Source organism: Nycticebus coucang, chromosome 13, assembly GCF_027406575.1.
Source record: "Nycticebus coucang isolate mNycCou1 chromosome 13, mNycCou1.pri, whole genome shotgun sequence".
Lineage (NCBI taxonomy): Eukaryota > Metazoa > Chordata > Mammalia > Primates > Lorisidae > Nycticebus > Nycticebus coucang.
Window position 1 is genome coordinate 98,052,412 of NC_069792.1, and position 22,716 is coordinate 98,075,127.

The 22,716-nt window shown below is 47.9% G+C and overlaps 1 protein-coding gene across 4 annotated transcripts in view; it reads right to left on the minus strand.

Moving 5' to 3' along the window:
* COL22A1 (collagen type XXII alpha 1 chain) overlaps positions 1-21,900 on the minus strand; it is a 269,693-nt gene extending 247,793 nt beyond the window's left edge. For all 4 annotated transcript variants that reach the window (XR_008373874.1, XM_053559196.1, XM_053559195.1 and 1 more), the window contains exon 1: positions 21,550-21,900. The gene's annotated coding sequence lies outside the window, so the exon portion shown is untranslated. The remainder of the gene's footprint in view (positions 1-21,549) is intronic.
* Positions 21,901-22,716: the final 816 nt, after the last annotated feature.

Here is a 22,716-nt window from a genome sequence, read left to right on the forward strand (position 1 = left end):
AGGACAAAGATAGGGAAAGACAGGGAGGGAGGGAAAGGGTGGGGAGAGTGATAGCTGGGCTGCCACCCAAGAGTACTGAACTCAGAGAGCCTGGACTCTGGCAGCTGTGGGCAGAGGGTCACCCAGGCACTATCCCTGTCTCAATTCTCCCTCAGAATTAGTGGTACCCAGAGTCGATTATTATTTTTTTTAGCCAATAGTAAAGATTACCCAAGTACCTGTTACTAACAGTAAAGAGTATTAAGTGCTGCTCCAAGAAATGGGCTCAATGCTTTTTACCAACATACCATTCTTTTTCACCTTCACATCCACACTAAGCCAGGAACCACCATCTTCCACCATTTAGTAGCTGAAAATCTACAGCGTGGAGGGACAAAAGCCTCACAGCTCTTAGTGCTGGTGCCAGAATTTGAACTCAGGGATTGAAGGCCAAGACCTATCCTCCTCATGCAAGGCTACTTTGCACCCTACCCCTCCACGCTGGGGATTTCACCTCTCTTAACATTATATCTTGAGCAACACTCAGCCCCCTGAAAGCTCTTCAAAACTTTCATTATTGAAATACCACCATCACGATCAGCTGCACAGAACCCCTGTGTACCCATAGCACCATTATTTTGACCATGATTTCTACTTTTAGATGTTTAATGGGCCACTGTATTTGTTAATATGTTATAGAGGACATCTTCATCCCTAAGACTTGCCCACATTTAATGATTTTCTTAGTGTAGGCTTATAGAAAAACACCTAGGGTGACATATGAGTTTTGCAAGAACCCTGATATAGATCAGTGAATTGTTTTCCAGAAGGGTTGTGCAGATTTCTGCTGCACCCAGCTGTGTGTGTGGATGCCCCACTCACCGTGCACTTGGCAGCATCATGTCAATCTTTGCCAACTCAATACACTGCTTATTAGCTAACTGTATTTCCCCTTCCATATATTTTATTTTTATGTGGATTTCTAAAAGTATTTGTCATTGTTAAAAAAAGGTCCTGGACAGAGAAAGCAGTTTATGGACTTCATTGTTGATTTAGTCATTTGACAAATATTCACTGGTTGCCCTCAGGTGCCAGGTGCTGAGGACAGGGAGGGAGATGACTGCCCTGGACAGGCAGGCACTCGCTGACTCCTGGGACCCAGGGCAGGATAGGATCAAGTGAGCACCGGAAGGAGGAAGCGCTGCTAGAAGAAGAAAGTGCAGGGAGTTTGGGGAGCACAGAGCCAGGGAGGGAGTCACCTAGACATTTCAGGGGAAGGTCAGACCCTAGCTTTCTTCCAAGCCCAGTTTGCAAGTCTGGGTAGGACACAGTTAGACAAAAAGCAGGTCATCAATTCAGGCAGAGGGAACAGCAACTCTGAGGCCTCAGACAGGAGCAGACCGTGGTACCCATTGGACTTCCTCATGCAGGACAGGTGTGTGTGTTCATCTCGGGACGGGTACATGAGTTCTATAACCTTGTCCCCACCACCTTTGGGGAAAGCAGGCTTCTCTTACCAGGGCATGAAAAGCTACCTTGCCAGTGCGTAGAGGACAAACAAGTGACAATACTCAGAGCCACAGAAGGCCGCTGTAGAGGAACAAGAAGGAAGATGCGGCTCCAGAATGTAACCTGTAGAGGCAGTCAGCAGTCCAAGGCCATAGGTCAGAGTGTCCAGGGGAAGGACAGAGAATCTTAGCCAGTCAGACTTGCTGGCCACACCCCGTTAGCCCTCAAGCTGTATGGTGGTAAGGACTCGTCTGCCTGGTCCATTCAGCCCCCTGGCACTTATTTGGCCTCTACATAGAAATTAGATCGATGGTAATGAGGAATAGCCACCATCTGCCACTGTCATATTATCTTGAGTTGGCTAGGAGCCATTCATTAGAAGAACGCAGACATCATCAAGGAGCTATGGCAGTAATCAAATAACTAACTACTCATGTGACCCTTCAAGACAGGCATTGTCATCTCCACTGGATGAGGGAAGACCTGAGATGGAGAGAAGGCCTGTGTCTCTCCCCAGGTGACCAAGGGGGTTAGAGAAAGGTTAGAGAGAGGGACTTGAACCAGGCCTCTTCTAGGCATGAGGCCTACACTCTTCCCATGATCTGCCTGAATGCAACAAATCCAAATATGAGCAGCAACTACTAATCAATTGGGGTTTTGTGAAATAAGAAAGACGCTGGACAGGTAGGGAATGACGGCACCCATTATTGTTCAGTATTTTCCAGGCTCACGAAATTTGATAATTTCCATCATGGCAGAAAATGGGCCTTATCAAAGTTGTACTCTCCAAGTTTTCAGAGGAACATTTGTCAGATATTTTCCCAAATACATAAGAAAAAACTTCAGACTAATATTCCTCATAAACACAGATACAAATATTCAGCAAAAAGAGTAGCAAACCAAATTGAACAGAATATTAAAAGTATTAGATGCCATGACCAAGTGGGATTTATCTCAGCAACGAAAGGGTGGTTCAACATACAAAATTCAATCCATGCAATACACCAATTCAATAAAATAAATGGAAGGAAAAACACATGGTGGTTCCAACTGCTGCAGGAAAAGCATTTGACAAAATCAAACGCCCTCTCATGATTAAAAAAAAGCACTTAGTAAGCTAACACTAGAAGGAAATTTACCCAAAATAATAAAGGCCATATGTGAAGAGCCCTCAGCTAACCTCATACTCAATGGTGTAAGACTAAAGCTTTTCCTCTAAGATCAGGAACAAAACAGAGGTGCCTCTTTGCCACTTCTGTTCACTATACTGCTGGAAGTTCCAGCCAGAGTAATTAGGCAAGAGAAGGAAGTCAAAGGCATCCAACTTGGAAAAAAAGAGGCAAAATCATCTGTCTGCAGATGGCATGATCTCATGCGTTTGTAGAAAAGCCTAAAAAATTCATTGAAAACTGTTAGAACTAATAAATCCAGTGAAGTTACACAGTACAAAATCAGCTCTCGAAAATTTGTTTGTGTACAAAATGAAGAATCTGAATAGAAAATTAAGAAAACCATTCTTTTTATAACAGCATCAAAACAGCTAATCTGCTTAGAGATGACTATAACCACGCTGAAAACTATAAAACACGGATGGAGAAATTAAAGACCTGTGTGCATGAGAGGACACCTCCTACCATCGCTTGGTGGTGGACAGAACTCTTGGGATGATTAAACTTCTAGAAATAGACAAGGGTCACAGCAAACTTGCAAGTCAGCACCAACATTCCCATGGGGAAGCACAGACCACTGACTTCCCCCCACACACACACCCCTGGGAACGACAGAGCTGCTCTTGGTGTCCGATCTGGAGGACACCAAAGCCCAGGCTCTTTGTAGCACTGACCATTGACATATGATGAGCTTCCTGAACACTAGTAACCAGGTGTAATAACTCAATTCATCAGAACAGTAGAGCCCCAAAAATCTGAAGAGCACAGGCTTAAATAGGCTTCCCACAACTGCACCCAGGAGCCAGGATTCAGACCTGGGAGATCCGCCCACAGGCCCATACTCAAAACCGCTCAGCAGTGCCATTTCTCGGGGCGTCTGGAGTCCGGCTGGAGAAACACTTGTTTCTCAAGTACAGAAAAAATGAAGGAAACAAGCAAAGGATACAGTCAAATGCCGAAGTACTCATGGCCTGGTTCACAGGAAGGAGAAGTGCCAAAAAAGAGTGGGGAAGAAACCGCCAGATAATGCCCTGGAGGGAAGAAAATGCCTTCCTCAGGCCGGGCTGGGGTAGGACTATGTTAACTGATTTTTGGATGTTGAGCCAGCCTTGAACACCTGGGATAAATACCACTTGGTCGTGGTGTATAATTTATTTTACACATTGTTGGATTTGATTTGCTCATATTTTGTTCAGCATTTTTGTATCTATAGTCATGAGAGATGGTGACCTGTAGTTCTCTTTTATTATAATGGCTTTGTCTGGTTTGGGGATTAGAGTCACACTGGCTTAACTCATGGAATGAATTAAGAAGAGTTCCCTCCCTCTGCTTCTATCTTCTGGAAGAGACTGTGGAGAAGAGATGGCCTTCCACTCAGGAATAAACGAAATGTTCATGAGAAAAAATTCACTGAGCGGGGCCAGCCTCAGATGGCATCCTATCTCTGTTCTCAGTGGCATGAGTGAGTATTTCTTACATTCAGTCCCCTCAACAATAAGAGAATGATGATCTCTACTCCATCAGTGGGGGGAAATTATTTCTGCAAAGTATGCAGGACAGGTCCTGGCAGAGAGTAGGTGCTCCATCCATGTGAAGTTCTAGCAGCCTGTCCCCTTCACCCCCTCAGCAAGTGTGGGGCACCATTATTCCACCTCTCTCTATCTCTCACCCAGCCCTGAGCTGTGAGCTGTGTCCAGGGGTCAGCGGCCAGCCTAGCAGGATGCAGGCCACGCCCCTATCCCTGGGAGGCAGAGCTCTGCCATTAGTTTCCCCAAAGTCCAGCAATTAATTTACTGAGCTGAGTTCCTTCCATAAGCCAGCCCGTTGCCATGGTAACCAGCATTCCCATTCAGAGACCCAGAGACGGGTGGAGGGAAAGCACAGAGCTGAAAGCAATTTAGAGAAAGAAAGTGAACTTCGGCACACTGCGAGGGCAGCCCGGGCAGCGTTCAAGCTCCAAGTCAGAGGGTCCGGACTCTGCCCACAGAGGGTGGGGGCTGTGTGGACGGAGGCACCTCTGATGTGTTGCTGGGGTGATGGGTGATGTTCTGGGGAAGAATTTGGTCTGTACAGGACATAAAAGCGTGGCCTGTCCACGTCTGGACCTCTGATCACAAGCTGAGCTCCGAGCCTCTGGCATAGTGCTATAGAGCTGTCTGGGGTGCTCGCTGCCCTTGCTGGAAGCTAGGCGTTCTGTCTCCACTGGGCTGCCCGAGAATCCAGTCGAGCTCACTGGAGAGTCTGTGTCCTATATTTGAAACCCTACACTGTATGACTTGGAGCAAATCCTGTTCATTCAACAATATAAGCCAAGTACTTTCTGTGTGCTGGGACACACATTGTCATAGGCATCTGACTTCTTCAGGGGCAGCAAGCTTTGTGACTAAGCTTTTCAATCAGAATCCCTGTGTACAAATTCCAACCATGCAAAACCTAGCAGAATTCACTTAACCTTTCTGGGCCTCTGTCTTCTTACATACGAAGTGGGGATAAAAATACTTATCTCACAGGATTGTTGGGTTTAATTAAATAAGTTACTGTATGTAAAAAGCTTACAACACACCTGGCCATACGAGGTGCTTCAGACACATTATTTTCATTATTTTCCGATCCTTAGTTTTCTTAACTATGGGAAGAATATTCTCTACTTCAGAGATTTGTGGAAGAGATTACCTGAGCCCATGCATATAATAATTTTTACAAAGTAAAATGCTTCCATTATTGTCATAATCTGCTATCAAGGGGAGACGTATCCATCTGTAGGTGCTGAATGGGTCAGGGTCCTGGGATTTCATTATTCTCATCTCTAATTCAATCATGCCCTAAACCATGTTAAGCATTTTACATAACACTTTGTCCAAGAGGCCGGCAGCCTGATGATAGAGACATACAAGCAAGTAGATGCTTATACTTCCAGTGGGCTAGTGCTCTAAAAAGGGGGAGAGATGAGAGGATGAGCTCCTTCTTCAGGCCTGGGAGGTCAGGGAAGGCTTCCTGGAGGAAGAGATACCTGAGCTGAGTCTAGAATGATGAGTGGGGAGGAGGCAGGAGGGCGAGGCTGCCTTCCCTGGGAATGGCCCACAGCCTGTGTGTTCCCACTGTTGGGGTGAGCATGAAGCACAGTGGTTTGGTGAAGGGATGAAGAAAATGATGAAAATTCAGGCTGCAGCAGAGGTAGGGATTCATAGGGAGGAAAGTATTCAAGCATGAAGAAAGCATTAACGAAGAAGCCTGGAGACTTGTGCGGTGACCCAGAGAAAAGGTTCACAATTTGCTTGGAGATCTCCTGGAGCCAGGAGGTGTTCACACTCATAGGAGTGGTATATGCTGATGATTTGAGTGATTTGAGAAACCCTGTTGGCAAGGATGGATTAAAGGGACCAAGGAGGAGACCCATGCTACAATCCAAAAGAAATGCCAGCAACTTCCCTAAGACAGCCATGGGCACAGTGGTCCAGCTACAGATTCCATGACCTCAGGTGACTGGCAGGGAGCAGGATACAGGGAGGACAGTGTCTAGAAGAAGCCTCCACTTCCAACATCAGCGAGCTCATGAGCGAGGGGGCAGGATGAGGACTAGGTGGCACACGCCAAGGTGAGTTTGAGGTACCGGAAACACAGCCAGGCGGAGAGTCCTAAGGGAGGCAGGCAGTTGAGTCCAGAGCTCAGAAGAGAAATTGGGGCTGGAGATGCTGCTGGAAAGGTGAAGAGGGAGCAGAAGGCAGAGCTCTGCGTAGTATCAGTGTTTAGGCAACACTTGGAGAAGGGAGAGAAGCCACATGTATCCCATCCCAGACACTGGAGTCAGCTGTGCTTTCTGTTACTATACAGAGTAAGGGGCGTGCCATAGCACTTCTGTATCTGAGGTTTCTTACCTGATCTAAGGTGTGATTTTTATGGTAAAGAGTCCTGTGTAGTGTACTTTTACCTTATCAAGAAGAAAAAAAAAACTGAATATTCTGCTGTGTGGCATCAGCAAGGACCAGCAAGGAACTGAACATCTATCCCCCCACCAGTCCATCTGCTACCATTAAACAGGGGACTGTCCAATAAGTAACAAAATTAAATAGGCTCCAGAGTCGCACAGAATAATACCCAAGGTGTCAAGGATACAACTGCAAAATTACTCATTACACCAAGAACAGGACAATTACAACTTCAGTGAGAAAACCCAGTCAACTGATTCAAACACTGAAATAACTCAAATTTTCTAATAAGCATTTTTGAAGCAGCAGAGAAATGCTTTAATGAGCAATAGCAAGTATTTTTTAAACAAATGAGAAAAAAAAAGAAACTCAGCAAAGAAATAGAAGATATAAAAAAAAATCACCCAAGAGAAATGAAAGAGCAGAAAAATACAATTAACCAACATTTTAAAGAATCTCACAGAAGGCCCAATCCTAGACTGGAAATAATACATCAGAGAAAAGAGTCTGCAAACTTGAAAACAGACAAATAGAATGTGCCCAATCTAAACACCAGCAAGAAAACAGACTAGAAAAAAAAAAATTGACCAGAGTCTTAGGGATCTCTAAGATAAAAACAAAGCCCATAATGTTAATATTGTAGCAGTCCAAGGAGAGGGCAGAGTATGGGGATGAAAAAAATTCAAAGAAATAATGGATGAGAAATTCCCAAATTTGCTGAAATTCTAGAAGCTGTAGATCCTGCTTATCCCTAAATAGAATAAACCTAAAGAAATCTGTATCAAAACATACCGTAAGCAAACTTCTAAAGACAAAAAATACACACATGTATTGAAAAAGGCTAGAGAGAAGTGACAGAGCGCCTGCAGAGGCAAATAACACAAACAACAGGTTTCTCACCCGAAACCAAGGAAAACAGGAGGAAATGGCACAACATTCTTCAAGTGCTGAAAGGGAAGAACTGTCAACCCACAATCTTATATCCAGCAAAAATACCCTTCAGGGACAAAATAGAAGTAAACACATCTTATAGGAAGGAAAATTAAGATAATCTGCCACTCATAGACTTACCCTGAAAGAGCTGCTAAACCAAGCAGAAATGAAATGATAAGAGAAAGAGGGTGGACTTCAGGAAGCAGGAGGAATACTAACATGGATAAATATTAGGATTAGACTGTACTTTTCATGAATTTTTAAAAAATTATTGATTGAAGCAAAAGTTATAACATTATTTTAATGGCGCTCAAAGTGTGCAGAGGGAATTCTAAAGATGTTATTTGTATTGGTGTGTGGTGGGAGGAGGTTAAAAGGATTGGAATAAATATAAGGTTTCCACACCTAACTCCAATTGGTGAAACACCCACACTGCAGACGGATAAGCTAAGTAGGTTGCAATACCCAGATTAACTACTATAACAATCCCATCTGAAACATGTATTCAGAAACATTATAGATAAATCAAAATGGAATTGTAAAAATTATTTAAGAAGGCCAAATTGGGAAACTGAGGAATGAGAAAAGCAAATGAACAAAATGAAAACAAAAAAAAAAAATGGCAACTTTAACTTTTCAAAAGAAACAAACAAACAACCCCAACACAAGGTATAGAGCAAAGTGCATGACAGAGGTTAAAAATCCAATCCATTCAACAATCATTCATTCAGGCCCGTTTTTTCCCTAAGTTAGTCATATAGGTGACCCTGCCAATCAACTGTAAGGCCTCATCCCCTGCTTTACAGGCTAGGAAACAAAGACTCACGCAGTTAACATAACTAATTGTTGAAGGCTAATTGCCAGTGTAGCAGCAGAGAAGAGATCTGAATCCAGGCCTGGCTGAAGAGATGGGAAAAGAAGGGAAATGTTTATAATATACCTTCTAACCTACCCTTCCACAAATGTTAAGCAACTCAATGAAATGGGTCCCTGAAGGTAAAGGCCATCCTGAGGGCCCTCCAAGAAAGCTTTGCATCTTTGCCCATAAAACATATATCTAATAAAAGTTCAGTACATAAATCAATGATTGAGTTCTCCTTAAATCAGCAGCTTTAACAGATGCGCAGATTTCTAAATAATAAAATCCGTTTTCATTCTGTTTGGGCTGCTGTGGCACATTAGCACAGACTGGCTGGCTTTCAAACAACAAACGTTCGTGTTTCATGGTTCTGAAGGCTGAGAAGTTCAAGATCAAGGTGCTAGCAGATTTGATGTCCGGGGAGGACCTGCTTCCTGGTTCACTAATCCCATCCAGTGGGGCTCTGCCTTTGTGACCTAATCAGCTCCCCAATTCCTCACCTCCAGATTCCATCACATTAGGGATTAAATTTCAATATATGAATTTGGGGGATCGGAGACACATTTAGTCTACAGCAAAGGAGAGACGTGCAGCCCCAGCATGAAGCCTCTGAGTGTACGTAACACACAGGTTCCCAGAAAGGCAAACTCCTGCTGCGTCATCTTTGTGAATTCCTGGCTTGCCCTGAATTAGAAATACAGTGATAGCCCCTTGGTCATCGGAACAAACGTGAAAATGAATCACGAACAGATATTCAAGAGAGAGAGACAGAACATGAATTTTGATTCCCCCTTCCCAAAGAAAAGCTTGCTCAGGATGGACAGCAAGCAGATCATCCTGCCCTGAAGGCCTACCTGTTTGTCTGTTTGCTGAGGTCATGGACCTGGGGCAAGCATTCCCCTTCCCATGTCCGCACCCCACCCACCACCTGGCCCACCACCTAGTCCCGCACACACAGCTCCGTGGTATTTCCCTCCCCAGCCCCGTCCGCTTCGGCAGACAACAGGCCTCCTTTCCCTCTTGCAGGGAGCACTGTGCAAACCTCCTAACTGGTCATCTTTCTAGCTCTCATTTCTCTCTACATAAGCTCCTCTACAGGGAGACAGTGTAATCTGAAAAAGAATAACAACCACCTAATACTTAGTACAGGTGATTTTCCGTCTCCACCCAGGGCTGAGCACAGCTTCAGCCAGGTGCGGAAGACACTGTTTACTCTCCTCCGTCTCAAATGCCAGTCCTGTCCTAACAAGACTCTCCCCTCCTCCCCCCTCTTTCTGCTCTGTTCCTCTTTTCCTTTCTACTCTACCTCCTCCTCCTCTTCATCCTCCCCCTCCTTCTTCTGCCCTCACTGCTTACCCTCCTTTGACTTTTTGTGCATTGTATTGTCCAGTCACAGCGTGAGTCCCAGAGGAGCCAAGGCCACCCCTTGCCACCTTTCACCGTGCCAACAGGAGCGCAGTGAGCATGTTCCCTTTAAGCCAGTTCATGGACAAGGTTGGGAAGATACCGGGACCTTTGAATGGATTGTATGAACACAAGGTAGAGTATAGGAAGACAGTGTTAGCCGAGGAAATCCAGGGATGGCTAGACACGGTTCCCCCAAGTGTCCAGACTGGTGGCTAGACTTGCATGTCATTATTCTCTGGGCATTTTAGCTTTTGTACACCACTACTTTTTTGCTATTGGGTGACAAATTTGTCAAGGAGCAAAACTGTCCTTACTTATCATGATCCCTGACACTCATCACTGGCACTAAGTTGATGCCCCATAAATATTTGCAGAATGAGTAAATAAATGAAAATGGCAGCTGGTCCAATGCACTGCAGGGTACCAGATATAATGAGCAAACAATGACACAAGCAGTGTAAGTAGTGGCCAGTAGAGCCGTGCTGGCTGTTCCACCTGCATTCCTGGATTCACACGGGGCTGGCAAAGCGCTCGTTACAGCTGAGTAAGCTCAAGTTCAGGGAAGCTAAGGAATGCGCCCAGTTGTACAGCCAGGAAGTGGTAGGGTGGGGATTGAATCCCAGGCCATTATGACCCTAAATTCTGTGTTCCTTTCATTTAATCAGGGAGGATGGTGTCTGTCACTCTGCAGAATGGAAGTCCTCGATCAGGTGCCTTGTAGAAGCAAGAAAAGAAAAGGGCCCAGGCCTTTAGGAGTTGTTGGCCCTGCTAATGAGCAACAACACCCATTCACTTATTATTTCCTCTCCACTCAGACATCTCGGTGATTTAAAGGGAATCAGTTAAGTCCTGCGCTGCCAAGATGCAATGGGATTAATTTGATTGAAGGCAGAGAGGGAAAAAGCAAGAAATGTGTTTTCCTAAACTCCTCCTTTATGCTATGAACTCAAAAGCAGTTTCTATCCGTGGGTTTTTTTCCCCCTCTTTAGCACATCCCTAAGAAGTGGCTGGATGCCAGTTCTGTCTGTCACACGGTGGCCAGCTGTGAATGCCTAGTCTCAAAACAATGAAGATTTGTTAACCTGGTTCCCAAGAGACCTGAAAGGCATACCCTCCTGAAGCTGTCAGCGACTTCCTCACTGCTCTCCACCGTCACTGAAGTCACTGTTTCATTCAGCAAGTATTTACTGAGCCCCAGACTACCTCACATGCATTGTATTAATCACTGGTGCAGCAATGTCACTGTCTCTGTGGACCTTACTTTCTAGGGAGAAAAGAGGAAAATCAAGCAAAGTAACTAAGAAATAAAGGAGATAGTTTCAGGGAGTAATAGCTGATTTGAACACAAAGAAACAGTGCCATGGGATGGAAGGTGACTTGGCTAGGACATTTTTTTATGCTTGAGAAAAAGAAAGTCTCCTCTCAGTTGGGGACACTTGAATTAAAATCTGGAGAACAGGAAGCAGCCAACCTTTCAGCAAAGGGATGTGGCAAGGAATCTGGGATCCTGAAACGAATGGCCTCGGACAAGGCCTCCAGCCTCAGCATCAGCCTTCCCAGGCTGTCCACACATTCTCATGGGGACCCCCAGCACACAAATATCATCTTTGAACTTGCAGATGAACCCTGACGCTGGACCCCACTGCCACTGGACAAAGTCCAGAGTCCTCATCACAGAACTTGCCACCTCCTAGCCTGACCTTTGGTGACCTGATGGTATATTTGCTTGGGTCTGTACCCACAAGGGGGGAGGATGGGGACACAGGCTGGTGTCCTGTGATCCAGGGGGAACAGATAGGACCCCCCAATTCTATAAGGCAAGGGCGAGTGGGTTTCCATGAGACAAAGGGACACCACAGAAGGAAGTTAGGCTTGGGCTGCTGGCTTGGTGTCCAGCCGAGGTAACTCTCTGCACAAGGAGACCTGGCTATAGGAAGCCGGGAAGGGCATCCCAGGGCAGAAGAGGAAGATCTCATTCTACCAGTGGGGATCCCCAAGTTGAGGAGCTGAGGAAGCTCCAGGAAGAAAGCAGCCACCAGAGGCCTGAAACACAGTGACTCCTGGCGGCAAGGACAGGTGAAAGAGGACTGCAGCCTCCACCTCCGCTTCCCCTCAGCCCAGCCCTCCAGAGAGGGTGGGAGGGAAGGGCCTGGCCGACTCCAGTCCCTCACCTCGCCAGACCCCTTGGGACAGGGCACAGCCTGTGCTGTGAAGGGAGAGCGGAGAACTTTACAGAGAACCCAGGATTACACTTTCACACTGGACCTGACTAGACTGATCTCTGTTGCACCTGCAGATGAACAGAAAGTTGTGGGATGGAAAAATCTGCTAAGGCACAGGGAAGGGGTTTCACCAAGCACGGTAGAATGCAGGGTCAGGGAAACATACCAAACAGCTCCGTTCTCTTATGCCACCAAGTCTCTCCCATTCAGGGTGGTTACTTTAGCACCAGTTATCAGTCACCCCTGATCAGACAAAAAACAAAAACATCCACCACCACCACCACTAATCCACTCAAGGTTGGTGGCATTGTTAATACTAACTGATTTACCCATGAATTCAATTGAGATGTGTTGGGCATCGACCACACCACAGGTACTGGGCCAAGATATTTATCCACTTGGCCATTTGGAGCCCCCCAGTCACCTGACCTGCTTAACAGCCATCCCCTTTCACAAATGGACACCCCAAGGCCAGGGTGTGGCTTGGACATCATGTGGTTATTACAAGGCAAAGGAGGGATTCACCTTCTAACCACTCAACTCTGAGGATCATCAGCTGCCTACAGAAGGGGATAAAGTTAAAAATGGGGGTAGTCCAGGGCAGACTGTGGGGCCTGGAATGCTGCAGTTTGAGTTTTATGCTTTAAGTGACATTCAGCAAAAATGCTCATTAATTGTGAACCACGTTTTGTTCCAGAGGCGTGAGTCTAACAGGTTTTAAGTGGACTTGGGAGAGGACAGCCACACACCTCCACCTCGTGTACATGCCTGCAGTGTCCAGGGAGCATTCCCACCTGGTCCCCCTCTGGGTTCCCACACCCCAGGATTGTTCCACCTGATCCTCTGATTGCTTCTGCCTTCTCAGCCTCCTCCTTCAGGCAGCAGAGCCCATCTTCTGCTTTTGATGAAAACTTCTCTTCTACTCTCAGTGTGTTCCTGCAAATGCACCTGCTTTCTTGGCTACAGGATGGTTTGGGACTGGACTGAGCCCTCCTGGACTCCACATTCCCCGGATAAAAATGGGTTTCTTGGGGAGAGAGGAACATGTCCACTAGAGGTGCTGGGTTTGGAGATGCAGATGGCCACGTGCCATCATGTCGGGGATCCTGAGGGAGAATGAAACTGCACAGAAGTGATCAAGATGTGTCCCTTAAGCATTTTAACCCAGTTTTCCCAAAGTCAGAGGTACCCAGAGCTTTGAGTCACATGACGTGAACATCTCCCCACCCTCATTTTTTAAACCTAAGCCGATGTGGGCTAGAGACTTTCCACTCGACAACCACAGAGCAGACACTTGTTGCACTTGGCAAGGCCTGTGCAGCCCTTCATCTGTGGAGCTCACCCGACCTCCCCAGGGCAACCCTGCCCCTCAACCCCTGCCTCGGGCCCTGCACCCCATCTCCTTATTCTCTCCCTTCATCCTTGATTGACAACTCAGTTTAGAGATGCTTCCCCAGAATCACCCCATTCAATCTCCACCTCCAAGATTCGAGGCCCCACCCTGCGTCCTCCCTGGGCCAACGGGGCTGCACAGATGGGAGGATGGCCCTGCCCACCAGCACAAAAACCCTCAACCGCTCTTTATTGTTTTATTAGTTTCTTCCAACATCTCAGAACTGTAATTACCCCGTTTTTATTTTTCGGATTTTCAGTATTGAATTCTTCCCGATTTGTTCTCCTTCTTTGCCTCCCCTCTCCCTCGCTGAGTACAATGTTTCAGTTCATGTCACAGGAGATTGTCTCAGATTACAGGGTCTTGAGGACACAGAAAGATATTTCTGTTTAATTTATTTTGAGCGGCATCTGGTCCGGTGAAGCAATACATATAAATAGTGCTCCGGGATCCACTCTGCTGGTGGAGGTGCTGGCCCAGCAGCCTCTCCTTTTTCTGGGGGAGAATGATGAGTGCCCCCCATGAGATCTGAGACAGACAGCACAGTGGGAGCAATGCAGGCCCTATCTCCCACTATCCGGCCACGTGCTCCTAGCGAGAACCTCTTAAGCTTCAGTCTCCTCATCTATAGAAAGGGGTGCTAACTTTTGATGAAAGTTGCTTTGAAGGATCAGAGTCCCCACTGCTGTTCCGTCTGGCCAGTCAACAGACATCCAAATAGGTGGCTGGATAGGGGACAGACTATAAGCACTCGATAAAAGGAAGCTGATTTTCCTGGGAAATCCTTGCTGCCTACTTCTTGCTGACAGCACTTTCCACCCCACCACCTGGAGACCCTGATCAGAAGTCCACCCCACACCCTGCATCAGCCCATGCCCCTCCAGGTCCCGACTCAGACTTGGATGCTTCCAGTGACCGGGAGCTCACTACTCTGCAAAGCCCTAAATGATCTCAAAATCCTGCAATGTTGGAGCTTCAGCGATATGGGCTGTCTCTGCATGAGGAAGCAGGAAAACCAAGTGGCTGGGCGGAGACCAGGCCTGAGATCCCTTTCCCAGTTTAGAACGTGGTTTCATGCCAGCCAACCTTGGGCCACTGGGCTATTTGGGACCCCTGCTTTATAAGACCCTGTAGTCTCTAATCCAAGTTCCCATTTCTGGGCCTGGGGGAACACGCTCCACACACCCTCTGAGGACAGTTTCCTTTTTGAGAGTGAGACTCCTATGTCTGGGCCAGATTATATTAATAAATCCCCTGTTCAGGGTGCTCTGTGAATTTGCAAAGGCCCTTGCTCACCCCAAGCGTAGATATCACTGGGAGAGACGGGTCCTTTCATGTTCTACCCACCTTGCAACCATCTCTGGGCTCTCCAAGGTCATCTTCAACCTGATACCAACCCCACACCCACCTCCTGACCTTACTCTCCCACCTCAAAGACTTCTCTTACCTCTTTAAACACCAGCATCTTCTTTTCCTAACTACTGAGATTTTCTCTGCTATTATTTCAGAGATAATATCAATTCCTTGCCAAGCAGAGGCCTATTCATCCTTCAAAACCCAGTTTATATGCCTTCTCCTTGATGAAGCTTTCCTTGATTTCCCAGGCAGGGAGTGTGCCACTATATTCTCTAGGCTCCCACAGACCCCTGGTTTTTAGCACTCCCTGGACTGTATTGAAAGTTGGCTGTTTATTAGTCTTCTCCACTGGGCTGTCGGGACCTAGGGACAATGTCTCTAGTCCATCTTACTTCTGTGCCTGAACAGTGATGGGCAAAGAGCAGGTGCTCTGTGTGCCAGTGCTACAGCGGGTTGAGGGTCTGAACTATATTTAATTTAGTAAGAAGCAGCTTTATTTTGTTTTTTTATTTTTTTTTAATAATGTGAAAACTGACACCTCCTGAGAACAGAGCAAGCATGTGGACTGGCACAAGACATACTTTCTTAACCTAATTGCTAAGGATGCTTATTTTCTTCCAAGATGCAGCCTCTGACCCTCCCAGGGCCCTGTGAGAATGAGCACACAGACAAGGTCAGGCCTGCTCTAGGGAGGGGCCAGGCAGGGAGGCCCTGCAGGATGAGTTTTCTTCCCAGGGAATTAGTTCACAAACGTGCCTGACACAGAGATACGGAGAGATGTTTCTCAGCCATCACAATGCAATGCTCTCCAGCCCATTTCCTCCCAGAGCCCATGGCTTTGGCTCCACTGTGCTGGGACTCCCAGGCCAACGCGGAGCAGAAGCTCTTGGATTTCTCCCCAACAAGGGCGCCTGTGGGAAGGACCTCTGCTCATTACCCCTGTGCTTTGCCGTGTCCAGCCAAGCTGGGCTTTTAAACAGCCTGAGCATTTATCAGTGGGCGAGTTTAGCAAGAAGGATATGAGAACAAACCCCTGAAAGGTTCCATGTGAGCAAAGGCCCACTGCCATGCGGCCCTCTTTCCTCCTCACCTGAAAAACCACCCAGGAACAGCTGCTCCAACTTGCTGGTGCTAATTACTCAACTCCATTAATCCACTGGTGTTTTTGCTTTCTCATTCATTCTTTCCTTCATCCACTCACTTGTGGCTCATCCTCTTTGTGTATTTTCTGTTACTATAACATAACACCAGCCGGGGCAATCAATTTAAAAAGGAGATATGTTTGGCTCCCAGTTCTGGAGGCTGGGAAATCCCAGTGCATGGCGTAGACATCTAGCAGGGCCATCACGAGGGGGAAGGCAGAGCAAGTGTGCGAGACAGAGAGGCCCCCGGGGCCAGACTCCCTTTATAAAAACCCACTCTTGAAATAACCAATCTGCTGTCTGCAGTAACATTAATCCTTCTACGAGGGTTCTACCTCTTATCAGGCCCCACCGCCCATCATGGTTGTATTGGGGATGAAGTTTCCAACAGGTGAACTTTCGGGAGACACATTCAAGTTCACAGACATTTATTTCTGCCCTCTCTTTCTCCGTCCCTCCCCCGACACGAAGGCACACTCATGCCACAAACAGTATGGTGCCACCACAGTGCCATTCCCCGATGGGCTCACAGCAAGCATTAAACAAGGAAAAACAAAATGTTATTTTGTTATCCTAATAAGGAATAACAAAAAAGAAATTGCCCACATAGTACATTTTCTTTTTTGTAGGAATTATATACATTTACTTTTGACTTGAGACAGTCCATGGTTTCCATTACGAGTATGGGCTTTTACTAAGACACACGTTTAAATCTCAGTTCTGCCGTTTACTAGCTGTGGGACTAACTACCGCCATGAGCCTCAGTTTGTCCATCTGTAAATGGGGCATAACTCATTCACAAGACGAAAGCAGGTGTGTGAGAACAACCAGTGAGCACTCAGCCTCAGATAGGGTCTGGAGCCACATTAGTTTTGTTTTATGGAGCTCAACAGCTGTCGTGGGGAAAATGAAATAAGGACTGAAGGACTGACAGATGGAAGTGGCAAGGAGGGATCAAGAGAAGGACATTTAACCAGATACCCAGCAATGCACTGTGGGCTGCCCGGGAGGCGGCCATCCCTCTGCCACTGGAGGGGGCAAGGAGAGGATGAGCAGGAACCTGCAAGAGATGGGACAAGATTCAGCACAGACAAGGTCCCCGCCATGGCCGTCCTGCAGCCTTCAGATATAAAGAGCCTGTAAAGTAGCAATTGTTTGGCAAAACTCCACGTGATCACCTTAAGTGATACAGTGAAGTTTGCGGTTGTGTTTTATTTCATTTTAGTTCTTCATGGTAAGGATAGTTAACATGAGGTCAACTGTCTTAACAGGTCTCAAGTATACAGTACAGAATTCTTACACAGGCACAGTGTGAGAGAGCAGATCTCTGAAACTTACTCATCTCACCCAAGACAGGCTTTGTACTCATTTTTTAAGTGAGAATCAAGAGCTGGGGCTCTACTACCGGGCAGCTGAGGCCCACTGCCATTGGCATGGACCTGTTCCTCCTCCTTAGAGATAGTTCTAACCAAAAGATAGAATAAATTCTGAGTTCTTTATTTTCAAAATTGTGTCATGAGCCAAACTTAAAATACAAAATCAAAGATACTTTCATCACTACCATAATATAGCCAGCGCTAACTAGAAGTAGCCAGCTTCTGCCAGGCATGGTGGCGCATGCCTGTAATCTCAGCACTCTAGGAGGCTGAGACAGGTGCATCCCTTGAATTCAGGAGTTCAAGACCAGTTGGAGCAAGAGCAAGACCCCATCTCTACTAAAAAAAAAAAAAAAGCTGGGTATTGTCGCACATGGCTGTAGTCCCAGCTACCCCTTGGAAGGGTGAGGCAAGAGGATCGCTCAAGCCCCACATTTTGAGATTGCTGTGAGCTATGACATCACAGCAGTCTACCCAGGGCAACAGAGTGAGACTCTGTCTCAAAAAAATAACAAAAAAAGAAGGAGTGAGCTCCAGTAAGTGGGGGGGTGTGATTTAAGGCAAGTGGACAGTAGGAGGGCGGCTGGGTCAGGGGGTTTGTCACAGGAGGCCGAGTTGCTTCCAGCTGGGCACCTTCTTGAGCACACAGGCTGCAGGTCCACCCCACACATTCCCTGGGCACCTGCCACGACTTCCCTTGGTGTCACGATGTCACCCAGCTTTTAGCCTCTCACAAACGCTCAGTCCTAACACAGCCTGAGGACCACTGAAATGTCCCTGCCGCTGGCCCAGAAATCCTAATCTGGGAATAATCTGACAGACATCATTACCAAGTGGGGGGATCTCCCTCACAAACAAAGATGCTCACTGCAGCAGCACAGAGGGCACCCACCTGCAGGGGCATCAGGAGCCACGTAGAACGGGACTTAACAGGACCACAGAGCAAGTCTCTGAGGGATGGTCCCAACACATCACTCATGCGTTCAGCCACTCATTCATGTGGCTATCTGCTCACTCACTGACTCAAGAAACACTGTTCAAAGGAGATGTCAGCCCATTCCCTGGCCTTGGGCTGGTTTGTCTCAGGCACCAATCCTGCCCCAACACACACAAACATGTATACACACACATGTGTGCACATAGACACACGTGCACACATACATAACTCTGAGTTCCAAAAGGAAGACCAAAAGGTCACCCCCTCCGTACCCTGCGTTTGAGACCAGCTTGGTCTCCAAATGCAAATCAGGCAAGTCACTCCCAGTCTCCAGCCCTCAGTTCTCACCTTCCCAAGCTCCATCTTCCCTGAGTTTATAGTTATTTTTCTCCAGCAGCCAAGTGTGTCTTCGATTCTTGAATAGGAGATTGGCATTAAAAAAAAAAATCCCCAGAGAACTTTCTTCCCCTAAAAAGATCCCTGTGGGCCTGTCTCATTTTCTGGCTCTCCTCAGAAGGCCTGCATCCTTCCAAACATGAGCAGAAAGGCCTTTCTTAAAATTAAAATGGGCTTTGAATCTGGCTTCCTCTTTACTCTTTCTGCCTATTGTCAGGTAAGTCATTCAAACTCTCTTATCTTTCATTTCCTTGTTTATAAAACTGAGATAAAACAATATACACACAGTGCCTGGGCCTGGCCCACAGGAACCACAGAACCTGTGTTGACCACAATAATCCCACCATCAGCATCGTCACAGGAAGAGAGGGAGGCAGGGAGGACTCAGAGACTTCAAAGGCTGGAAAAGAAGCTCTTAGAAACTGAAGCATCTCATCCTAGGAAAGACCTTAAAAGCTCACCTGGTCCAAGCATTCCAGGTTCAGATCAGCACTCCAATATTCTGGAGAAATGGCCATCCAACCTCTGAACACCTCCCGTAGTGGGAGACTTAGCACCTAATGAGTCTATCCTTCTCATCTCTGGACAGCTCTCCCAACCGAACTGGATTCTAGTGTCCAGTGAAACTTCCCCACTAGTCGTGTTAGCTGGACTCTTTGGAGGTGAAGAGGGCTGATCAGCTGCTTCCTGCTCAGGACAGCACCCCAGATGGCCACAGCCACCGTCTTCTCTGCATGAGAGGACCCTCCTATGGTACTATCTGTCTTTCCACAAAAGCCATGGCTTCTAATCTCAGGACACCTGGTTTCTCTCTTCCCAGTACAGTGCACCTTCTGCGGTGAGAGAAACCCAGGTCATCCAGCCCAAAACAGGCCTGGAGATGCCCTGCTGGTCACGATACATGACCAGAGAGCACATGGCTTATCTAAAGTGGGTAGCTGCCTCTCAACTCTGACAGCATTACAAGCATTCAAGCCAAAAAGACAGAGTCTTACTCTGTCACCCTGGGTAGAGTGCCGTGGTGTTGTAGCTCACAGCAACTTCCAACTCTTGGGCTCAAGCAATCCTCTGGTCTCAGCCTCTCAAGTAGCTGGGACTATAGGCACCTGGCTAGTTTTCTATTTTTAGTAGTGTTGCAGATCTTTGTCTTGCTCAGGCTGGTCTCAAACTTGTGAGCTCAGGCAATTTACCCACCTCATCCTCCCTGAGTGCTAGGATTACAGGCATGAGCCACCATGCCAGACCTTGTGAAATATCCTGAACACTTTATGTTAGCAAATAACAAGAACAACCCATGAAGCATTAAAACTGTGGACTGGATCAGTCTGTGGGCCACTTAATCACTTTGTAGGTATAAAATGTTTTGAGAGAGTGGCTCCTGTGGCTCAAAGAGTAGGGCACTGGCCCCATATACCAGAGGTGGCAGGTTCAACCCCAGCCTCAACCAAAAACTGCAACCAAAAAAATAAATTTAAAAAACCTTTTGAAAATCTGATGAAATTTTGAACAAACCACAGTGGAACCAGATAGAAGCAATCTTCTACTGCAAAGATGTTGAAGGGCTCACAGATCCCAAGGGGCCTCTCTGAATCCCCAGGAAAGGAAATTCTCATCTGATCCAACCTCTCCCCTAATTACAGAGGCCTGGCAGCACCAAGGGGACAATTTCTGGCAGTGGCATGGTCCTTCAGCAGCAAAGCCACATGGAAATCTAGGATGGGGTGGGGGAGGGGGTGCTTCCTTACACAGCTCCCCAGGCTTGTGAAGCAGAAGCAAATTGAGAAATAACACATCCCTACCACCCACCAGACACTGTCTGCATCCTGACTCTGTCCCTTTCATCAGCTCCAGAGGGCAAATGGGGAAATTTAGCTCACTGGGCACAGTTATTGGCTCCTGGAAGTTAGATAAGCAGTGGGGTTAGGCCTGGAAGCCAAGACTAATAGCAAAGTTGCCTTCAACGGCACCTCACTGCACGGGGCTGGGAGCACACCCCACTAGGAAAGCCCCTGCAAGCCGGAAGCCCTCCACTTTGGAACTTCCTGGGAACAGCTCTTTGAACAAAGCTGGGAGCTGCCTGCAGTGGTCCTCTCCTTTCTAGGATGTGCCAAGTATGAATCGTCAATGAGAGACAGATTAAGACAGGGAGTGAGCCATGTGGACACACAAGTGCAGGCTTGGGGCTCTGGAAAACAACAAGGAATGGAATGAAGTTCAGGCAAGGTGACCTAACACGGAGCAGGGGACAGGCTGGAGGCAGTGCCTCCTTCTGCAGAAGCCTGGTAAACATGTCCACCTGTCATCTCTGAGCCTCACCGTGGATGGGGAGAAGTGAGGGCACATTTCCCAATAGCACAACCAACCCAAATAATGCTTTGTAAATGGGACAAGAATCTCTGATGTGCCACAGAATATGATCTGCAGGGGAAAACGGGGGACACAAACATCCCTCTAACCTAGAGGAAGTTGGGAGAGGGGGAATAAAATGTTCCCCATGGGAAAAAACCTAAATTTAGATCAAGAAGGCAGAATTCCTTGGGAGTAAATGTAAAACCAACGGGAGGCTACCCTTCCCTTGCCCGTTCCCCGCATCTTTCTTTCCTTTTCCTTCAGATTTCTCACTGGAAAGTTCAAAGAGGCTGGTATATCTCAACAACTTCAAAGCAGTCACACCCATAAAGCTCTGGTTTTAACTGTCTGTGGCCACCCCTGGGCCCCTACATTCTGGGTCTGCTCAGCAGGAGTCTAACAGGTGTGTGCCCACCCACTCTGCTCACTGAGCTCTGAAGTGTAGGTACCCCACAGATCATCTGCTCTCCCTAGAGAGGGAAACAGATCTCCCCAGCATATCCACCCACCTCTCGTCCCTCCTTGCCCCGGAAGACAAGGAAGGCTGCAGCCCGCAACCTCCAGCAGCTGCGGCTGAGAAGAGCACCTGGTCTTACCTGGCAGGGAGACTCGCGGAAAGCCAGCCGGGGCTCACGTCCTGGGCCCAGGTCCTCTGGAAACAGTTCCTGGAGAAGAGGCCAGCCCCAGGCCACCCCCTCCTGCCAGCAGTCCACTGCCCCCCACAACACCTAGCAAACTCAGTCTCTACACAAGAAGGTTCCAGGGGACAGGAGAGAGAGCTGGCTCTGAAACAAATAGCTGGATGTACAAGTTAGAAGGTGAGGCTGGAAGTTGCAGAACAGAAGAGGAAGTGTGTGAGAAACAGACAAACAGGGAAAGAGCGGGAGACACTTCCTTGGGGAGAAATGCGGCAGCCTCAGCCAGCCCTGCTGCTGCCCAAGAACAAAGCTGCGTGGAGCCTCCCCAGGGGCAAAGCGGTAGCGCAGCCGGGATTCCCCGCTAAGAGCAGCCCGGGCCTGGGGAGCCGGCAGGGCGGGGCGGGGCGGGGCGGGGGCGGGGCCTGCGGGCAGGGGCGGTCCCCGAGCCCCAGGAGAGAGGCCGGGGATGCGCAGGGCCGCGGGCCAGACCGTGCGGGAGGGTAAGGTGGGAGGGCGAAGGAGAATGGGCAGGGACCTGGGGAGGGGTCCAGTCGGGGACCAGGCCAGCATGAGGTGCCGGCAGAGAAGAGGTGCCCCTGTCCAATTATAGACTTAAGCGTTATTTTGGTTCGGGTCTGAAATAGCCCACCGACTAGTGAGGCAGCTGCCCCGCAAGTTTGGAAAGTTTGGATCCGGCAGGGGGCGGAGGGGAAGGGGGTTTGGGGGGAGCTTTGCTTTTTGTTCAGCGCCGAGTCCCACTTGTGTCAGAGCAGGTGAAAGCAGGTAACTCACCCCCTTTGTTGCCAGGGCTCCTTCTCCAGCCAGCCCTGGGGGAGGTGGTGGATTGCGTCTTTATTTCTGAGTGAGCCTCCCTTGGCTGCCTGCGCCCCCAGCAGAGCAGGCGAGGAGGGAGCCCGGGTGGGTTCCCTGGGGACGCTTGCCTTCCTGACAGGCTTCCCAGCCCACAGGGACAGGACGCCAGCAGGTGCTGGCCCAAGGCGCCCTTCTACTTTTTCTTTCCGAGTACTGTTCCTAAAAATGGGCGAGGCAGGGGTATTTTGAAGTGGATGAGAACATAGCTTAATCCATGTGACTCCCCCACCCGCACTCCCGTCTGTCTCCTGA